The sequence below is a fragment of the Myotis nattereri genome, assembly GCF_964212035.1.
Source record: "Myotis nattereri genome assembly, chromosome: 6".
Lineage (NCBI taxonomy): Eukaryota > Metazoa > Chordata > Mammalia > Chiroptera > Vespertilionidae > Myotis > Myotis nattereri.
In genome coordinates this window covers 1,878,644-1,900,558 of record NC_138081.1, presented here as the reverse complement: position 1 = coordinate 1,900,558, position 21,915 = coordinate 1,878,644, and the positions used below count along the sequence as shown (strand labels likewise).

The window sequence follows — 21,915 nt, the reverse complement described above, 5'->3', positions numbered from 1 at the left end:
TTATCACTTTAGATTTATACTTGGGACCTCACGGACAAGGAATGGATACTATATATTTTGAGCGTAAAGTATTTTCAAATACCTTCCGGGGTAAAAGCTGTAGTGCAGATGACATAACTGCTCAGAGGTGCCGGCCTTGATCCTGATGAGCTATGCACTGTAATGTGGGCCCACTCCACAGTCAGCCAATCTTCTTTTGTTCCTTTGCTATTTTAAAAAGGAAAAAAGATTGCCTCTTGAATTCCATAATTTTGCTGATGGGTGAGTAGGGCAATGGCCGGCTCCCAATCAAACTTATTTTGTCTTTTTATGAGGAATCTGGCCCTTTCATGAATGTTGCCAGGAATAAAGTCACCTGTTCTAATCTATATGTTTGGATTGAGAACTTGAAAATGTAAGTAGGCTTTATAATTATATGGATGTCATCTCTGTGGCTTTGAAGTAAAAAGTAGAATAAATTATATTGTATTCTATATTCATGGATTGGATGCTGAGAATTCTTATTCACTGATTTAGGCGTTTAGGCAATTAACCAAAAAAATTTCAAGTTAAAAAACAAGTTATTCCATTTGGTGTAAAAATATTCTTTTCCAAATTTTTCTTTCAGATTTATTGTAAAATAGATAATGTTACTGTGCTGATTTTATTTAAAAAGTCATTTTATATTGTAGAAAAAATATATTATTCAAAGATTAGAGTTGAAAGAGTAATAGTTTAAAAAATAAGCAAGTGACACGTGAGGCTTCTCTTACTCCCCCACTATAAAGATATTTTGGAATCCAAAGTGCCCTTGTATCTCGTGATGTTAATGACTTTGCATTTTTATCTTAAAATTCCTTAGCAATTAATGACAAAACCCAAAAACTAAATTCATGTGTATCCAGGGGAAATAAATAAATAAAGTTTAAAAGGTGGGAAGGAAGAGTACCAAAATTTTGCATGGGGCATACTGATTTTAAGCTCATCATTAAGAAATAAAAATGAGAAAGACCCTACAATTGTCTCCCATTCCTTTCTAAAAGATTTAGTTGGAAAAAAAAACTGGTGTAGGAAGAGAACTTTACCAGGAGTTTCTCTAATTTTTTAAAATTCTTTATTGTTTAAAGTATTACATATGTCTTCTTTTCCCCCCATTAAACTCTCCCCGGCTGCTCCCACCCCCAAGCACATGCCCTCACTCCCTGCTGTCTGTGTTCATTGGTTATGCTTATATGCGTACATACAAGTTCTTTGGTTGATCTCTTACCCCATCCTCGCACCCTCCCCTGCTTTCCCTCTGAGGGTGGATGGTCTGTTTGATGCTTTTAAGTCTCTGGATCTATTTTTATTCATCAGTTTATGTTGTTCATTATATTCCACAAATGAGTTAGATCATGTGATATTTATCTTTCTCTAACTGATTTATTTCGCTTAGCATAATGCTCTTCAGGACCATCCATGCTGTTGCGAATGGTAGGAGTTCCTTTTTACAGCAGTGTAGATGTACCATTGTGTAGATGTACCACAGTTTTTTAATCCACTCATCTGCTGATGGGCATTTAGGCTGTTTCCAATTCTTAGCTATTGTAAATTGTGCTACTATGAACATAGGGGTGCATACATCCTTTCTGATTAGTGTTTCTAGTTTTTTGGGATATATTCCTAGAAGTAGGATTACTGGGTAAAATGGGAGTTCCATATTTAGTTTTTTGAGAAAACTCCATACTGTTCTTTACAGTGGCTGCACCAGTCTGCATTCCCACCAGCAATGCACGAGGGTTCCTTTTTCTCCGCATGCTCTCCAGCACTTGTCATTTGTTGATTTGTTGATGATAGCCAGTCTGACAGGTGTGAGATGGTACCTCATTGTTGTTTTGATTTGCATCTCTCAGATAATAGTGACTTTGAGCATGTTTTCATATGTCTCTTGCCTTCCTTATGTTCTCTTTCAAAAAGTATCTATGTAGGTCCTGTGCCCATTTTTTGATTGGGTTGTTTATCTTCCTTTTGTTAAGTTGTATGAGTTCCCTGTAAATGTTGGAGATTAAACGCTTTTCGGAGATAACATTGGCGAATATGTTCTTCCATGCAGTGGGCTTTCTTGTTGTTTTCTTGATGGTTTCTTTTGCTGTGCAGAAGCTTTTTATTTCGATGTAGTCCCATTTGTTTATTTTCTCTTTAGTTTCCATTCCCCTAGGAGTTGTATCGGTGAAGATATTGCTTTGGCACATGTCTGAAATTTTGCTGCCTATGGGTTCTTCTAAGATTTTTATAGTTTCCCATCTCCCATTTAAGTCCTTTATCCATTTTCAGTTTATTTTTGTGTATGGTGTAAGTTGGTGGTCTAGTTTCATTTTTTTTAAGTATCTGTCTAATTTTCCCAAACCATTTATTGAAGAGACTTTCATTTTATTAAATATATTTTATTGATTTTTTACAGAGAGGAATGGGAGAGAGATAGAGAGTCAGAAACATCGATGATAGAGAAACACACCTCCTGCACACCTCCCACCAGGGATGTGCCCGCAACCAAGGTACACGCCCCTGACCGGAATCGAACCCGAGACCCTTCAGTCCGCAGGCTGACGCTCTATCCACTGAGCCAAACCGGCTATGGCTGAAGAGATTTTCTTGACTTCATTGTTTGCTCTTGCCTCTTTTGTCAAATATGCAGCGTAGTGGTTTGGGTCAATTTCTGGGTTCTCTATTCTATTCCATTAATTGCTATGTCTGTTCTTGTGCCAGTACCAGGCAGTTTTGAGAACAGTGGCTTTGTAATACAGCTTGATATCTGGTATTGAGATCTCTCCTACTTTATTCTTCTTTCTCAGAATTGCCACAGCTATTTGGGATCTTTTTTTATTCCAGATGAATTTTTGGAGAGTTTGTTCTAGGTCTTTGAAATATACTGTTGGTATTTTAATGGGGAGTGCATTGAATCTATAGATTACTTTGGGTAGTATGGACATTTTAATGATGTTGATTCTACCAATCCATGAACATGGTATGTTCTCCCATCTGTTTATATCTTCCTTTATCTCTCTATCTCTTTTTTCAACATTCTGTAGTTTTATGAGTAGAGGTCTTTTACCTCCATAGTTAAGTTTATTCCTAGTTATCTTAATTTTTGTGTGTGCAATAGTAAATGGGATTGTTTTTTAAATCTCTCTTTCTGTAAGTTCACTATTGATGTATAGAAATGCCATAGAATAATGCTCAGCGTGACTTCAAGCCCGGCGACTTCCCAGCGTTCAGATCCTCGGACTTTCCTCACAGCATAGCCCCCAAACGTCAGTCCCTCGCTCCCACTTCAAATGAAGAAACCGAAACTGCCTCCAGCCCCCAAGCCAGAGAAGAAGCCGACCCTTAGGATGTGTCAAAGGGAGAAAAAGAACAGCAAGACGCGATTGAACATATTGATGAAGTATAAAATGAAATAGACAGACTTAATGAATAAGCCAGTGAGGAGATTTTGAAAGTAGAACAGAAATATAACAACTCTGACAACCATTTTTTTAAGAAGAGGTCAGAATTGATTGCCAAAATCCCACATTTTGGGGTAACAACATTCGTCAACTATCCACAAGTGTCTGCACTGCTTGGGGAAGAGGATGAAGAGGTGCTGCATTATTTGACAAGAGTTGAAGTGACAGAATTTGAAGATATTAAATCAGGTTACAGAATAGATTTTTATTTTGATGAAAATCCTTACTTTGAAAATAAAGTTTGCTCCAAAGAGTTTCATCTGAATGAGAGTGGTGATCCATCTTCAAAGTTCACTGAAATCAAATGGAAATCTGGAAAGGATTTGACGAAACACTCAAGTCAAACACAGAATAACGCCAGCAGGAAGAGACAGCATGAGGAACCAGAAAGCTTCTTTACCTGGTTACTGACCATTCTGATGCAGGTGCAGATGAGTTCGGAGAAGTCATCAAAGATGACATTTGGCCAAATCCACCACAGTACTACTTGGTTCCTGTCATAGATGATGAAGAAGGGGAAGGGGAAGAAGAAGATGATGATGATGATGAGGGGGAAGAAGGAGAGGAAGATGAAGGAGAAGATGTTTAATGAACACTGATGGGTCTCAACCTTTTTAAATTTTTTTCCAGTCCCTGGGAGCAAGTTGCAGTCTATTTATTCTTTTTCTTCCCCCGCCCCTTGTGCTCAGTCGCCCTGTTTTTGAGGTCTCTTTCCTCTCCTTTAGACCATCGTTACACCATGGTTCTCACCTTCTTTGGGGGGAGGGTATACCTTGAGCAGAATACAGTGGGAAAAGAATCTTTGCCCCTTTCTGTTCTAAATTCATTTTTATCCCTTCCTGTCTCAAAAAAACCTTCATGGAATCAACACCACCGTGCTCTGTGGGAAAAAGGGAAAACCTTCGCTCCCTTAGCTCTGCTGGGAGCTGGAGGTTGCTAGGCCCCTGTGTAGTATTGCATAGAATTCTAGCTTTTTTTCCTCCTTTCTCTGTATATTGGACTCAGAGATTACACTGTGTCTCTGTAAATATGGACAGTTAGCATTTACCAACACGTATCTGTCTACTTGTTTAAAAAAAGAGAAAAAAACTTTAAAAAGGGGGGGTGGTTCAGCAAAGGGGGATTTGAGATGTTTGGGTGGGTTAAGTGGGCATTTTGAAAACATGGCTTCTACTTTGGCATGTTTAATTGGGATCTTAAACAGGCATCATTGCAGTCTAAGATGACACTTTATAAATAGAATTCTCTTCTAATGATTACTTGAACCCTGCCACTCGATGGGAGAATAAGCAGAACCTGTAGGATCTTATTCAGAATTGACATTTCTCTATTGTAATTTTGTTCCTGTTTATTTTTAAATTTTCTTTTTGTTTCACTGGAAGGGAAAGATAATGCTCAATTTTAAACATTAAAAGTTGGCCCTAACTGGTTTGGCTCAGTGGAAAGAGCATCGGTCTGTAGACTGAAAGCTTCCAGGTTCAATTCCCGTCAAGGGCATATACCTTGGTTGTGGGCACATCCCCAGTAGGAGGTGTGCAGGAGGCAGCTGATTAATGTTTCTTTCTCATCGACATGTATAACTCTCTATCCTCCCTTTCTCTCTGTAAAAAATCAATAAAATATATTTTTAAAAAGTTTATAGGTTGCTTTGTTACAATAAAACTAAATGTGTACAAAAATGCCATAGATTTCCTGGCATTAATTTTGTATCCTACTACATTGCCAAATTCATTTATTAAGTCTAATCATTTTTTGATGGAGTCTTTAGGATTTTCTATGTACAGTATCATGCCATCTGCAAATAATGACAATTTTACTTCTGGTTTTCCAATTTGGATGCTATTTACTTCTTCTTCTTGTCTGATCGCTGTGGCTAGCACTTCCGGTACTATGTTGAACAGGAGTGGTGAAAGTGGGCATCCCTGTCTTGTTCCTGTTCTTAGAGGAAATGGTTTTAGTTTTTGCCCATTGAGTATGATGTTGGCTGTAGGTTTGTCATATATGGCCTTTATTATGTTGAGGTATGATCCTTCTACTCCCACTTTGCTGAGCATTTTTATCAGAAAAGGGTGTTGGACTTTGTCAAATGCCTTTTTTGCATCAATTGATATGATCATGTGATTTTTTGGTCTCTCAATTTATAAACAAATTAACTATCACGTTTACTGATTTGTGGATATTGTATCAGCCTTGCATCCCTGGAATAAATCCCACTTGGTCATGGTATATGATCTTTCTAATGTAATTCTAGATCCAATTTGCTAGAATTTTGTTGAGGATTTTAGCATTTATATTCATTAGGGATATTGGCCTGTAATTCTCTTTCTTTGTGGTGTCTTTATTTGGGTTTGGGATTAGGATAATGCTGGCTTCATAGAAAGAGCTTGGAGGTGTGCCTTCCTCTTGAATTTTTTGGAATAGTCTGAGGAGGATTGGTTTTAGTTCTTCTCTGAATGTTCGGTAAAACTTTCCTGTGAAGCCATCTGGTCCAGGGCTTTTGTTTGCTGGAAGCTTTTTGATTACTGTTTTAATATCATCAGTAGTTATGGGCCTATTCAGGTTTTTTTATTCTTCCTTATTGAGTTTTGGAAGCTTGTATTTTTCTAGGAATGTGTCCATTTCATCGAGGTTGTCCTGTTTGTTGGAGTAGAGTTGTTCATAGTATTTTTTCACAATCCTTTGTATATCTGTGTGGTCAGATTTTTGTTTATTTGTGTCCTCTCTTTTTATTTCTTGGTGAGCCTGGCTAGAGGTTTATCAATCTTATTTATCCTTTCAAAGAACCAGCTCTTGGTTTCATGGATCTTTTGTATTGTTTTTTGTTTGTTTGTTTGTTTTTTTGGTGTTTGTGTCATTTATTTCTGCTCTGATCTTTATTCTCTCCTTCCCTCTGGTTACTGTGGGCTTTTCCTGTTGCTCTCTTTCTAATTCTTTAAGTTGCAAAGTTAGATAATTTATTATGATTTTTTTTTGAGGTAGGCCTGTAGAGCTATGAACTTCCCTCTCAGTACTGCTTTGATTGTGTACCATAGATTTTGAATTGTTGTGTTTTCATTGTCATTTGTTTCCAGGATGCTTTTTATTTCTTCTTTGATCTTTTTGGTAACCCAATCATTGTTTAATAGCATGCTATTTAACCTCCAAGTGTTTGATTTTTTTCATTGTTTTTATTGTAGTTGATTTCTAGTTATATGCCACTGTGATCTGAGAAGATGCTTGTTATGATTTCTATTTTCTTGAATTTGAAGAGACTTTGCCTGTGTCCTAATATGTGGTCTACCTTTGAAAATTTCCTGTTGTGCACTTGAGAAGAATGTATATTTTGTAGTTTTGGGATGAAATGTTCTAAAGATGTCAATTAAGTCCATCTGATCTAGTGAGTCATTTAAGATTGCTGTTTCTTTGCTGATTTTTTGTTTAGAGTATGTATCCTGTAGTGTTAGTGGGGTATTAAAGTCCCCTACTATGACTGCATTCCTATCAATCTCTCCTTTGATATATTCCAAAACTTGTTTTAAGTATTTGGGTGCTCCTGTATTGGGTACATATAAGTTTACCAGAGTTATAGCCTCTTGTTGAATTGCTCCCTTTAGCATTAAAAGAATGTGGTTAACTAAGTTGAAATTCACTATGATAGACCAGTGAAATAGTAAGGAATGTGCATGAACCACTTGAAATACATATAAATCAAGACATAATATCTGTAAGGAGTGTAAAATCACTGAGAATTCACATATAAACAGCTGTGAAATGAGTAGAATAGTGTTAACATTCATAATTCCCACTCAATTAATTGGCATTTTTGAAAAAAGGTGGTATAATCTTTTAGAATTTATGATTATAGAGCTCAGAGAACTCTCCAAAAGTCGTTAAAAACAATTAGAATTCACAATGATAGACCAGTGAAATAGTAAGGAAGGTGTATGAACCACTTGGAATACATGTAAATAGAGCCTTAATAGATGCAGGGCAATATTAAATCAGTGAGAATTAGCGTTCCAACATATTTGAAATGGGTTGGAGAGTGTTTAAATTCATAATTCCACCTGAATGACTTAGCGTTTTGGGAAGAATGTGTTCTAAAAATTTAAAATTTCTGGTTTTTAAAACCAAGCAAACATTAAAGAAGTGTTTCCAACAGATTTCACAAAGATAGATGAGGGAAATGATAAGAAAAGTGATTTTAAAACCTAGCATAAATGTAAATAGAGCTTTGATATCTGTAAAGTACTGTTAAAACATTAGAATTTTGCCTTCAAATGGTTGTGCAATGGCAGGGATAGTATTTTACATTCCTAATTCTGGCTCAATGAGTTGACAGTTTTGGAAGAATGTGGTGAAAATAACTTCAAATACACTATGGTACACCAGTGAAATAGTAAGGAATGTGTATGAACCATTTGGAATACATGTAAAAAGAGCCTTCATATGTGCAGGGAAATGTTAAATCAATGAGACTAAGCATTCCAACAGCTTTGAAATGGGTTGGAGAGTGTTTACATTGTAATTCCACCTGAAGGAGTTAGCTTTTGGGAATAATGTGTTTTACAAATTTCAAAAATTCCTGTTTTTAAAACCAAGAAAACTGTAAAGAAGTGTTTCCAACAGAATTCATAAGGATAGATAAGGGTAATGATTAGAAAAGTGGTTAAAAAACCTAGCATGAATGTAAATAGACCCTTAATATCTGACAGGTCGTGTTAAAAAATTAGGATTTTGCCTTCAAACAGTGGTGCAATGGATAGGATGGTGTTTTATATACATAATTCTGGCTCAATGAGTTGGCGTTTTTGGAAGAAGGTGGTGAAAATAACTTGAAATTCACTATAATAGACCAGTGAAATAGTATGAATGTGTATGAACCACTTGGAATACATACAAACAGAGCCTGAATATCTGAAGGGCAGTGTACAATACCTGAGAATTCATGTTCAAGCAGCTGTGAAATGAGTAGAAGAGTGTTATCATTCATAATTCCCACTCAGTTAATTGGCATTTTTTAAAAAAGGCGGTTTAAAGTTTTATTATTTAAATATATTTTATTGATCTTTTGCAGAGAGGAAGGGTGAGAGATAGAGAGTTAGAAACATCGATGAGAGAGAAACATCAATCAGCAGCCTCCAGCACATCTCCTACTCGGGATGTTCCCGCAACCAAGGTACATGCCTGTAACCGGAATCGAACCAGGAAGGTATCAGTCCACAGGCCAACGTTCTATCCACTCAGTCAAACCCAGGAGTGGGTAAACTTTTTGACTCGAGGGCCACAATGGGTTCTTAAACTGGACCGGAGGGCTGGAACAAAAGCATGGATGGAGTGTTTGTGTGAACTAATATAAATTCCAAGTAAACATCATTACATAAAAGGGTACGGTCTTTTTTTTTTTATTTTTATTTTATTTATTTTTTTTTTTAGTGTTATTCATTTCAAATGGGCCAGACCCGGCCCGCAGGCCATAGTTTGCCCATGGCTGGTCAAACCGGTTTTGGCAGGTGGTTTAACCTATTAAAATTTATGATTATAAGCTAAGAGAACTGCCCAAAATCTTTAAATAGATTAGAATTCATAATGATAGACCAGTGAATTACTAAGGAATGTGTATGAACCACTTGTAGTACATGTAAATAGAGCCTTCATATGTGCACGGCAGTATTAAATCAATGAGAATTAGTGTTCCAACTGCTTTGAAATGGGATGCAGAGTGTTTACATTCGTAATTCCACATGAATAAGTTAGAATTTTGGGAAGTATGTGTTTTAAAATTTTCAAAAATTCCTCTTTTTAAAACCAAGAAAACTGTAAAGAATTGTTTCCAACAGAATTCACAAGGATAGATAAGGGAATTGATTAAAAAAGTGACTGAAAAACCTAGCATACATGTCAATAGAGCCTTAATATCTGTAAGGTACTGTGAAAACATTAGGATTATCCCTTCAAACGGTGGTGCAATGGGTAGGATAGTGTTTTACATACATAATTCCAGCTCAATGATTTGGCATTTTTAGAAGAATGTGGGTAAAATAATGTTAAGTTCACTATAATTGGCCAGTGAAATGGTATGAATGTGTATGAACCACTTGGTATACATATAAATAGAGCCTTAATATCTGTAGGAAAGTATAAAATCACTGAGAATTCAGGTTCAAAGAACTGTGAAATGAGTACAGTAGTGTTAACATCTATAATTCCCGCTCAGTGAATTGGCATTTTTTGAAAAAGGTGGTTTAATCTTTTAAAATTTGTGATTATAAGCTCAGAGAACTGCCCTAAAGTTTTTAAATCAATTAGAATTCACAAGTATAGACCAGTGAATTAGTAACGAATTTGTATGAACCACTTGGAATACATATAAATAGAGCCTTCATATGTGCAGTATTAAATCAATGAGAATTAGCATTCCAAATCTTTGAAATGAGTTGGAGAGTGTTTACGTTTGTAATTCCACGTGAATGAGTTAGCATTTTGGGAAGAACGTGTTTTAAAAATTTTAAATTTCCTGTGTTTAAAACCACGAAAATATTTTTTTTAAAAAAATATACTTTATTGATTTTTTACAGAGAGGAAGGGAGAGAGATAGAGAGTTAGAAACATCGATGAGAGAGAAACATCGATCAGCTGCCTCCTGCACATCTCCTACTGGGGATGTGCTTGCAACCCAGGTACATGCCCTTGACCCGATTCGAACCTGGGACCTTTCAGTCCACAGACCGACGCTCTATCCAATGAGCCAAACTGGTTTCGTCACTACGAAAATATTAAAGAAGTGTTTCCAACAGAATTCACAAAGGTAGATGAGACACATCATTAGGAAATTGATGGAAAAACCTAGCATAAATGTAATTAGAGCCTTGATATCTGTAAGGAAGTGTTAAAACATTAGGATTTTGCCCTCAAATGGTTGTGCAATGGGTAGGATAGTGTTTTACCTACCTAATTCTGGCTCAATGTGTTGGAGTTTTTTTTGAAGAATGCGGTGAAAATAACTTGAAATACACTATGATACACCAGTGAAATAGTAAGGAGTGTGTATGAAAAATTGGGGATACATGTAATTCGAGCCTTCATATGTGCAGGGCATTATTCAGTCAATGAGAATTAGCATTCCAATAGCTTTGAAATGGGTTGGAGAGTGTTTACATTTGTAATTCCACCGGAATGAGTTAACGTTTTGGGAAGAATGTGTTTTACAAATTTTAAAAATTCCTGTTTTTAAAATCAAGAAAAGTGTACAGAAGTGTTTCCAACAGAATTCAGAAGGATAGGTGAGGCAAATGATTAGAAAAGTGATTGAAAACCCTAGCATACATGTCAATAGAGCTTTCACTTGTGTAAGGTCATGTTAAAACATTAGGATTTTGCCTTCAAAATGTTGTTCAATGGGAAATACAGTGTTTTACATAACTAATTCCTGCTCAATGAGTTGGTGTTTTTCAAAGAGTGTGGTGAAAATAACTTGAAATTCACTATAATAAACCAGTGAAATAGTATGAATGTGTATAAACAACTTGGTATACATATAAATAGAGCCTTAATATCTGTCAGAAAGTGTAAAATCAATGAGAATTCACGTTCAAACAGCTGTGTAATGAGTAGAATAGTGTTAATATTCGTAATTCCCACTCAGTTAATTGGCATTTTTAAATAAAGGTAGTTTAACTTTTAAAATTTATGATTATAAGCACAGAGAACTGCCCAAAAGTCTTTAAATAGATTAGAATTCACAATGATAGAACAGTGAATTAGTAGCAAATGTTAATGAACCACTTGGAATACATGAAAATAGAGCCTTCATATGTGCAGGGCAGTATTAAATCAATGAGAAATAGCGTTCCAACAGCTTTGAAATGGGTTGGAGAGTGTTTACATTGGTAATTCCACCTGAATGAGTTAGCGTTTCGGGTAGTATGTGTTCTACAAATTTCAAAAATTCCTCTTTTTAAAACCAAGAAAACTGTATAGAAGTATTTCCAACAGAATTCACAAGAAAAGATGAGAAAAATGATTAGAAAAGTGATTGAAAAACGTAGCATAAATGTCAATAGAGCCTTAATATCGGTAAGGAAGTGTTAAAACATTAAGATTGCCATCAAAGGGTTGTGCAATAGGTAGGATAGCGTTTTACATTCCGAATTCCTGCTCAATGAGTTGATGTTTTTGGAAGAGTGTGGTGAAAATAACGAAATTCACTATAATAAACCAGTGAAATAGTATGAATGTGTATAAACAACTTGGTATACATATAAATAGAGCCTTAATATCTGTAGGAAAGTGTAAAATCACAGAGAAATCATGTTCAAACCGCTGTGAAATGAGTAGAATAGTGTTAACATTCATAATCCCCACTCAGTTAATTGGCATTTTTTAAAAAAGGTGGTTTAATCTTTTAAAATTTATGATTATACACTCAGGGAACAGCATGACAGTTGTTAAAGTGATTAGAATCCACAGGGATAGACAGTGAATTAGCAATGAATGTGAATGAACCACTTGGATTACATATAAATAGAGCCTTTTTAAGTGCAAGGCAGTATTAAATCAATGTGAATTAGCATTCCAACAGCTTTGAAATGGGTTGGAGAGTATTTACATGCGTAATTCCACCTGAATGAGTTAGTGTTTTGGGAAGAATGTGTTTTACAATTATCAACAATTCCTCATTTTAAAACCAAGAAAACTGTAAAGAATTGTTTCCAACAGAATTCACAAGGATAGATAAGGGAATTGATTAAAAACATGACTGAAAAACCTAGCGCACATGTCAATAGAGCATTAATATCTGTAAGGTACTGTGAAAACATTAGGATTTTGCCTTCAAACGTTGGTGCAATGGGTAGGATAGTGTTTTACATACATAATTCCAGCTCAATGATTTGGCATTTTTAGAAGAATGTGGGTAAAATAACGTTAAGTTCACTATAATTGACCAGTGAAATAGTATGAATGTGTATGAACCACTTGGTATACATATAAATAGAGCCTTAATATCTGTACAAAAGTGTAAAATCACTGAGAATTCAGGTTCAAAGAACTGTGAAATGAGTACAGCAGTGTTAACATCCATAATTTCCGCTCAGTGAATTGGCATTTTTTGAAAAAGGTGGTTTAATCTTTTAAAATTTGTGATTATAAGCTCAGAGAACTGCCCTAAAGTTTTTAAATCAATTAGAATTCACAAGGATAGACCAGTGAATTAGTAACAAATGTGTATGAACCACTTGGAATACATGGAAATAGAACCTTCATCTGTGCAGGGAAGTATTCAATCAATGAGAATTAGCGTTCCAAATCTTTGAAATGAGGTGGAGAGTGTTTACATTCGTAATTCCACGTTAATGAGTTAGCGTTTTGGGGAGAACGTGTTTTAAAAATTTAAAACTTCCTGTGTTTAAAACCACGAAAATATTAAAGAAGTGTTTCCAACAGAATTCACAAAGGGAGATTAGGGACATGATCAGAATAGTGATGGAAAAACCGAGCATAAATGTAAATAGAGCCTTGATATCTGTAAGGTAGTGTTAAAACATTAGGATGTTGCCTTCAAATGGTTGTGCAATGGTGTTTTACATACCTAATTCTGGCTCAATGTGTTGGCGTTTTTGGAAGAATGTGGTGAAAATAACTTGAAATACACTATGATACACCAGTGAAATAGTAAGGAGTATGTATGAAAAATTGGGGATACATGTAATTCGAGCCTTCATATGTGCAGGGCATTATTCAATCAATGAGAATTAGCATTCCAACATGGGAGTGTCTACATTCGTAATTCCAACTGAATGAGTTAGTGTTTTGGGAAGAATGTGTTTTACAAATTTCAAAAATTCCTGTTTTTAAAAACCAAGAAAGTGTACAGAAGTGTTTCCAACAGAATTCAGAAGGATAGGTGAGGGAAATGATTAGAAAAGTGATTGAAAAACCTAGCATAAATGTCAAGAGAGCCTTTATAGCTTTAAGGTCATGTTAAAACATTATGATTTTGCCTTCAAACGGTTGTGAAATGGGCGAGATAGTGTTTTACATTCTTAATTCTGGCTCAATTAGTTGTCGATATTTGAATAGTGTGGTTAATATAACTTTAAACTCACTATTATAGACCAGGAAATAGTATGAATGTGTATAAAACACTTGGAATACATATAAATAGGGCCTTAATATCTGTAGGGCAGTGTACAATCACTGAGAATTCATGTTCAAACAGCTGTGAAATTAGTAGAATAGTGTTACCATTCATAACTCCCACTCAGTTAATTGGCATTTTTGAAAAAAGGCCATTTAATGTTTTATTTTTCAAAATATATTTTATTGGTCTTTTGCAAAGAGGACGGGTGAGAGATAGAGAGTTAGAAACATTGAGAGAGAGAAACATCAATCAGTAGCCTCCTGCACATCTCCTACTGCGGATGTGCCCGTAAACAAGGTACATGCCGTTAACCAGAATCAAACCAGGAAGGTATCAGTCCGCAGGTCGACGCTCTATACAAGGAGCAAATCTGGTTTTGGCAGGTATTTTAATCTTTAAAATTTATGATTATAAGCTAAGAGAACAGCCCGAAAATCGTTAAATCGAATAGAATTCATAATGATAGACTAGGGAATTAATAAGGAATGTGTATGAATTACTTCGAGTACATGTAAATAGAGCCTTCAAGCCGAACCGGTTTGGCTCAGTGGATAGAGCGTCGGCCTGCGGACTCAAGGGTCCCGGGTTTGATTCCGGTCAAGGGCATGTACCCTGGTTGCGGGCACATCCCCAGTGGGGGGCGTGCAGGAGGCAGCTGATCGATCTCTCTCATCGATGTTTCTAACTCTCTATCCCTCTCCCTTCTTCTCTGTAAAAAATCAATAAAATATATTTAAAAAAAAATAGAGCCTTCAAATGTGTAGGGCATTATTCAATCAATGACAATTGGCTTTCCAACAGCTTGGAAATGGGTTGCAGAGTGTTTACATTCATAATTCCACCTGAATGAGTTAGCGTTTTGGGAAGAATGTGTTTTACAAATTTCAAAAATTCCTCTTCTTAAAACCAAGAAAATTGTAAAGAAGTGTTTCCAACAAAATTCACAAAAATAGACAAGTGTAATGTTAGAAAAGTGATTAAAAAAACTAGCATAAATGTCAATAGAGCTTTCACTTGTGTAAGGTTATGTTAAAACATTAGGATTTTGCCTTCAAAAGGTTGTTCAATGGGTAGAACAGTGTTTTACATAACTAATTCCTGCTCAATGAGTTGGCGTTTTTCAAAGAGTGTGGTGAAAATAACTTGAAATTAGGTATAATAAACCAGTGAAATAGTATGAATGTGTATAAACAACTTGGTATACATATAAATAGAGCCTTAATATCTGTAGGAAAGTGTAAAATCACAGAGAAATCATGTTCAAACCGCTGTGAAATGAGTAGAATAGTGTTAACATTCATAATTCCCGCTCAGTTAATTGGCATTTTTGAAAAATGGTGGTTTAATCTTTTAAAATTTATGATTATACACTCAGGGAACAGCATGACAGTTGTTAAAGTGATTAGAATCCACAGGGATAGACAGTGAATTAGTAATGAATGTGAATGAACCACTTGGAATACATATAAATAGAGCCTTTTTATGTGCAAGGCAGTATTAAATCAATGAGAATTAGCATTCCCACAGCTATGAAATGGGTTAGAGAGTGTTTACATTCGTAATTCCACATGAATGAGTTAGTGTTTTGGGAAGAATGTGTTTTACGATTATCAACAATTCCTCATTTGAAAACCAAGAAAACTGTAAAGAAGTGCTTCCACCAGAATTCACAAGGATCGACGAGAGAAATTATTACAAAAGTGATTGAAAAACCTAGCATAAATGTCAATAGAGCCTTCATATCTGTAAGGCCTTTTTAAAACATTATGATTTTTGCCTTCAAATGGTTGTGCAATGAGTAGGTTAGTATTTTACATTCCTAATTCCAGCTCAATGAGGTGGTGGTTGTGGAAGAGTGTTGTTAAAATAACTTGAAATTCACTATAATACATCAGTGAAATAGTGTGAATGTGTATGAACCACTTGTTATACATAGAGAGCCTTAATATCTGTACAAAAGTGCAAAATCACTGAGAATTCAGGTTCAAACAGCTGTGAAATGAGTAGAATACTGTTAACATTCATAATTCCTGCTCAGTGAATTGGCATTTTTGAAAAATGGTGGTTTAATCTTTTAAAATTTATTATTATACGCTCAGAGAACGCATGAAATTCGTTAAATTGATTAGAATTCACAAGGAAAGACTAGTGAATGAGCAACGAATGTGTATGAACCACTTGGAATACATGTAAATAGAGCTTTCATATGTGCAGGGCATTATTAAATCAACGAGAATTAGCATTCGAAGAGCTTTGAATTGGTTTGGAGAGTATTTACATTCGTAATTCCACCTGAATGAGTTAGTGTTGGGAAGAATGTGTTTTACATTTATCAAGAATTCCTGTTTTAAAACCAAGAAAACTGTAAAGAAGTGTTTCCACCAGAATTCACAAGGATAGACGAGGGAAATGATCAGAAAAGTGGTTGAAAAACCTAGCCTAACTGTCAATAGAGCCTTCATATCTGTAAGGACATGTTAAAACATTAGGATTTTGCCTTCAAATGGTTGTGCAATGGGTAGGTTAGTATATTACATTCCTAATTCCGGCTCAATGAGGTGGCATTTGTGGAAGAGTGTGGTTAAAATAACTTGAATTTCACTATAATAGATCAGTGAAATAGTATGAATGTGTATGAACCACTTGTTATACCTATAGAGCCTTAATATCTATAGGACAGTGTACAGTAACAAAATTAACGTTCAAACAGCTGTGAAATGAGTAGAATTGTGTTAACATTCAAAATTCCCAATCAGTTAATGGTCATTTTTGAAAAAAGGTGGTTTTATGTTTTATTTTTTAAAATATATTTTATTGATATTTTGCAGAGCAGAAGGATGAGAGATAGTTAGAAACATTGATGATAGAGAACATTGATCAGCAGCCTCCTGCACATCTCCTACTGGGGATCTGCCCGCAACCAAGGTACATGCCCTTAAATGGAATCAAACCAGGAACCTTTCAGTCTGCTGGCCGACGCTCTATCCACTGAGCCAAACCGGTTTTTACTGGTAGTTTAATCTTTTAAAATTTATGATTATAAACTAAGAGAACTGCCCACAGGTCATTAAATCGATTAGAATTCATAATGATAGACCAGTGAATTACTAAGGAATGTGTATGAACCACTTGGAGTACATGTAAATAGAACCTTCATATGTTCAGGGCATTATTCAATCAATAAGAATTGGCGTTCCAACAGCTTTGAAATGGGTTGGAGAGTGTTTACATTTGTAATTCCATCAGAATGAGTTAGCGTTTTGGGAAGAATGTGTTTTATAAATTTCAAAAATTCCAGTTTTTAAAACCAAGAAAAGTGTAAAGAAGTGTTTCCAACAAAATTCACAAGGATGGACGAGAGAAATGATTAGAAAAGTGATGGAAAAAGCTAGCATAACTGTCAATGGAGCCTGCATATCTGTAAGGTCATGTTAAAACATTAGGATATTGACTTCAAACAGTTGTGCAATGGTTAGGATAGTACAATATGTAGGATAGCGTTTTACATTCCTAATTCCTGCTCAATGAGTTGACATTTTTGGAAGAGTGTGGTGAAAATAACTTGACATTCACTAAAATAAACCAGTCAAATTGTATGAATGTTTATGAAGCACTTGTTATACATATAAATAGAGCCTTAATATCTGAAGGACAGTGTAAAATCACTGAGAATTCACATTCAAACAGCTGGGAAATGAGTAGAATAGTGTTACCCTTCACAATTCCCACTCAGTTAATTGGCAATATTGAAAAAAGGTGGTTTGATCTTTTTCTTAAATATATTTCATTGATTTTAAAGAGGAAGGGAGAGGGAGAGAGAGAGAGAAACAACAATGATGAGAATCCTTGATCGGCTGCCTCCTCCACGCCCCACACTGGGGATCAAGTCTGCAACCCAGGCATGTGCCCTTGGCCGGAATCGAACCCTTGGCCCTTTAGTCTGCAGACCAACGCTCTATCCATTGAGCCATACCAGCTAGGGCTAATCTTTTACAATTTATGATTATAAGCTAAGAGACCTGCGGGAAAGTCGTTAAATCTATTAGAATTCATAATGATAGACCAGTGAATTAGTAAGGAATGTTTATAAACCACTTGAAATACATGTAAATAGAGCCTTCATATGTGCAGGGCAGTATTAATAAATGTGAATTAACGTTCAAAATCTTCGGAATGGGTTGGAGAGTGTTTACATTTGTAATTCCACATGAATGAGTTAGCATTTTGGAAAGAATGTGTTTTAAAGTTTAAAATATCCTGTTTTTCAAACCAATAATACATTAAAGAAGTGTTTCCAACAGAATTCACAAGGATAGGAGGGAAATGATTAAAAAAGTGATTGAAAACCCTAGCATAAACGTAAATAGAGCCTTAATATCTGTGAGGTCGTGTTAAAACATTAGGATGTTGCCTTCAATCGGTGGTGCAATGGGTAGGATAGTGTTTTACATACATAATTCAGGTTCAGTGAGTTGGCGTTTTTGGAAGAATGTGGTTAAAATAACTTGAAATTCACTATAATAAACAAGTAATATCGTATGAATGTGTATGAACCATTTGGAATACATATAAATAGAGCCTTAATATCTGAAGGACAGTGTAAAGTCACTGAGAATTCACGTTCAAACAGCTGTCAAATGAGTAGAATAGTGTTAACATTCATAATTCCTGCTCAGTTCATTGGCATTTTTTTTAAAAAGTTGGTTTAATCCTTTAAAATTTATGATTATAAGCTCAGAGAACTGCCTGAAAGTCATTTAATCCATTAGAATTCACAATGATAGACCAGTGAATTAGTAAGGCATGTGTATGAACCACTTGGAAAATATGTAAATAGAGCCTTCATATGTGTAGGGCAATATTCAATCAATGAGAATTAGCATTCTAACAGCTTTGAAATGGGATGGAGAGTGTTTACATTCATAATTCCACATGAATCAGTTAGTGTTTTGGGAAGAACGTGTCTTACATTTATCAAGAATTCCTATTTTTAAAACCAAGGAAACTGTATAGAAGTGCTTCCACCAGAATCCACAAGGATAGACGAGGGAAATAATTAGAAATGTGATTGAAATACCTAGCCTAAATGTCAATAGAGCCTTCATATCTGTAAGGACATGTTAAAACATTAGGATTTTGCCTTCAAATGGTTGTACAATGGGTAAGTTAGTATTTTACATTCCTAATTCCGGCTCAATGAGGTGGCATTTGTGGAAGAGTGTGGTTAAAATAACTTGAATTTCACTATAATAGATCAGTGAAATAGTATGAATGTGTATGAACCACTTGTTATACCTATAGAGCCTTAATATCTATAGGACAGTGTACAGTAACAAAATTAACGTTCAAACAGCTGCAAAATGAGTAGAATAGTGTTAACATTCATAATTCCTGCTCAGTGAATTGGCATTTTAAAAAATGGTGGTTTAATCTTGTAAAATTTATGATTATATGCTCAGAGAACTGGATGAAAATCGTTATATTGATTAGAATTCACAAGGGTAGACCAGTGAATTTGCAACGAATGTGTATGAACCACTTGGAATACATGTAAATAGAGCCTTAATATGTGCAGGGCATTATTAAATTAATGAGAATTAGTGTTCCAATAACTTTGAAATGGGTTGGAGAGTATTTACATTCGTAATTCCACCTGAATGAGTTAGTGTTTTGGGAAGAATGTGTTTTACATTTACCAAGAATTCCTGTTTTAAAACCAAGAAAACTGTAAAGAAGTGTTTCCACCAGAATTCACAAGGATAATCGTGGAAAATGATTAGAAAACTGGTTGAAAAACCTAGCATAAATGTCAATAGAGCCTTCATTTCAGTAAGGACATGTTAAAACATGATTTTGCCTTCAAATGGTTGTGCAATGGGTAGGATAGTGTTTAACATACATAATTCAGGTTCAGTGAGTTGGCGTTTTTGGAAGAATGTGGTTAAAATAACTTGAAATTCACTATAATAAACCAGTAAAATAGTATGAATGTGTAGGAATCATTTGGAATACATATAAATAGAGCCTTAATATCTGCAGGACAGTGTAAAGTCACTAAGAATTCACGTTCAAACAGCTGTCAAATGAGTAGAATAGTGTTAACATTCATAATTCCCGCTCAGTTAATTGGCATTTCTTAAAAAAGTTGGTTTAATCTTTTAAAATTTATGATTATTAGCTCAGAGAACTGCCTGAAAGTCATTTAATTGATTAGAATTCACAATGATAGACCAGTGAATTAGTAAGGCATGTGTATGAACCACTTGGAACACATGTAAATAGAGCCTTCATATGTGTAGGGCATTATTAAATCAATGAGAATTAGTTTTCCAATAGTTTTGAGATGGGTTGGAGAGTGTTTACATTTGTAATTCCACATGAATGAGTTAATGTTTTGGGAAGAATGTGTTTTACAATTACCAAGAATTTCTGTTTTAAAACCAAGGAAACTGTAAAGAAGTCCTTTCACCAGAATTCACAAGGATATATGAGGGAAATGAGTAGAAAAGTGGTTGAAAAACCTAGCATTAATGTCAATAGAGCCTTAATGTCTGGAAGGGAGTGTTAAAACATTAGGATTTTGCCTTCAAACAGTTGTGCAATGGGTAGGATAGTGTTTTAAATTCCTAATTCCTGCTCAATGAGTTGACCTTTTTGAAAGTGTGGTGAAAATAACTTGAAATTCACTATAATAAACCAGTCAAATTGTATGAATGTTTATGAAGTCCTTGTTATACATATAAATAGAGCCTTAATATGTGTAAGAAAGTGTAAAAATCATGAAGAATTCTGGTTCAAACTGCTGTGAAATGAGTAGAATTGTGTTAACATTCATAATTCCTGCTCAGTTAATTGGCATTTTTTAAAAAAGTTGGTTTAATCTTTTAAAATTTATGATTATAGGCTTAGAAAACTGCCCGAAAGTCCTTAAATCGATTAGAATTCACAATGATAGCCCAGTGAATTAGTAAGGCATGTGTATGAACCACTTGGAATACATGTAAATAGAGACTTACTGTCAGTGGGCCATGTTCAAATACTTTAAACTGACTTAAAACAGCTGTGAAATGAGGAATGTACTTTTATATTTATAATTCTGGTTAAATCAGTTAGCTTTTTAAAGGAAACCTACTTAAAACCCTTAAAAATTCAAATCTATAGACATCATAACAGTGTAACTTAGACTGAAGCTCTTAGAAATCAAAATGATAGACCCTGGAATTGTACAGGAAGGTATCTGAAACGATAGGACTATATATAAATAGAGCCTAACAATCTGAGGGGCTGTGTTCAAACATTACGAATATACTGTTTACATTTATAATTCCGGTTCGATCAGTTGGTTTTTTAAAAGAAACCTACTTAAAACCCTTCAAATTCAAATCTATAGACCTGAAAACACTATGTTAGTTAGACTGAAACTCCTAGATATAAAAATGATTGAATCCGGAATTGTATAAGAAGGGATCTGAAACTCTAGGAATACATATTAATACAGCCTAACTGTCAACGGGGCCATGTTCAAACTATGAAAACTGACTTTCAAATAGCTGTGAAATGACGAGTATACTGTTTACATTTATAAATCCGTTTCAATGACTTGACATTTCTATAGGAACATTTTTAAAAACCATAAGAATTCAAGTCTATAGACCAGGGGTCCTCAAACTATGGACCACAGGCCACATGCAAATCCAAATATTGTATTTGTTCCCTTTTTGTATTTTTACTTCAAAATAATATATGTGCTGTGTGCATAGGAATTTGTTCATAGTTTTTTTTAAAACTATACTCCAGCCCTGCAATGGTCTGAGGGACAGTGAACTGTCTCCCTGTTTAAAAAGTTTGAGGAGCCTGCTATAGACCTAAGAACCCTATGTTTGTTCGACTGAAACACTTAGGGTCAAAATGATAGAAACTGGAATTGTATAGGATTGGATCTCAAACGCTAGGAATACATGTATATAGAGACTCACTCTCTGTGGGGCCGTGTTCAAACACTGAAAGCTCTCATATAAACAGCTGTGAAGTCACAAGGACACTGATTACATTTCTATTTCCGGTTCATGGAGTTGGCGTTTTTAAAAAACCCGGCATAAAAGCCATAAAAACTCAGGGCTATAGAGCTCAGAACACAATCTTAGTTAGAATAAAACTCTTAGAAATCAAAATGAGAGGACCTAGAATTGTATGGAAATGTATCTGAAATGCTAGGAAACCTGTAAATACAGCATTCCTGTCTGCAGGGCCGTGTTCAGACACTGAAAACTGACTTTGAAACAGCTGTGAAATGATGAATATACTGTTTACATTTATAATTCCGGTTCAATC

The 21,915-nt window shown here is 35.1% G+C and overlaps 1 pseudogene across 1 annotated transcript; it reads left to right on the top strand.

Moving 5' to 3' along the window:
- Positions 1-41: 41 nt before the first annotated feature.
- On the top strand, positions 42-4,053 carry LOC308521515 (protein SET-like; annotated as a pseudogene). Its single transcript has 2 exons — positions 42-68; positions 3,188-4,053. The product of its transcript is annotated as a protein SET-like (transcript).
- Positions 4,054-21,915: the final 17,862 nt, after the last annotated feature.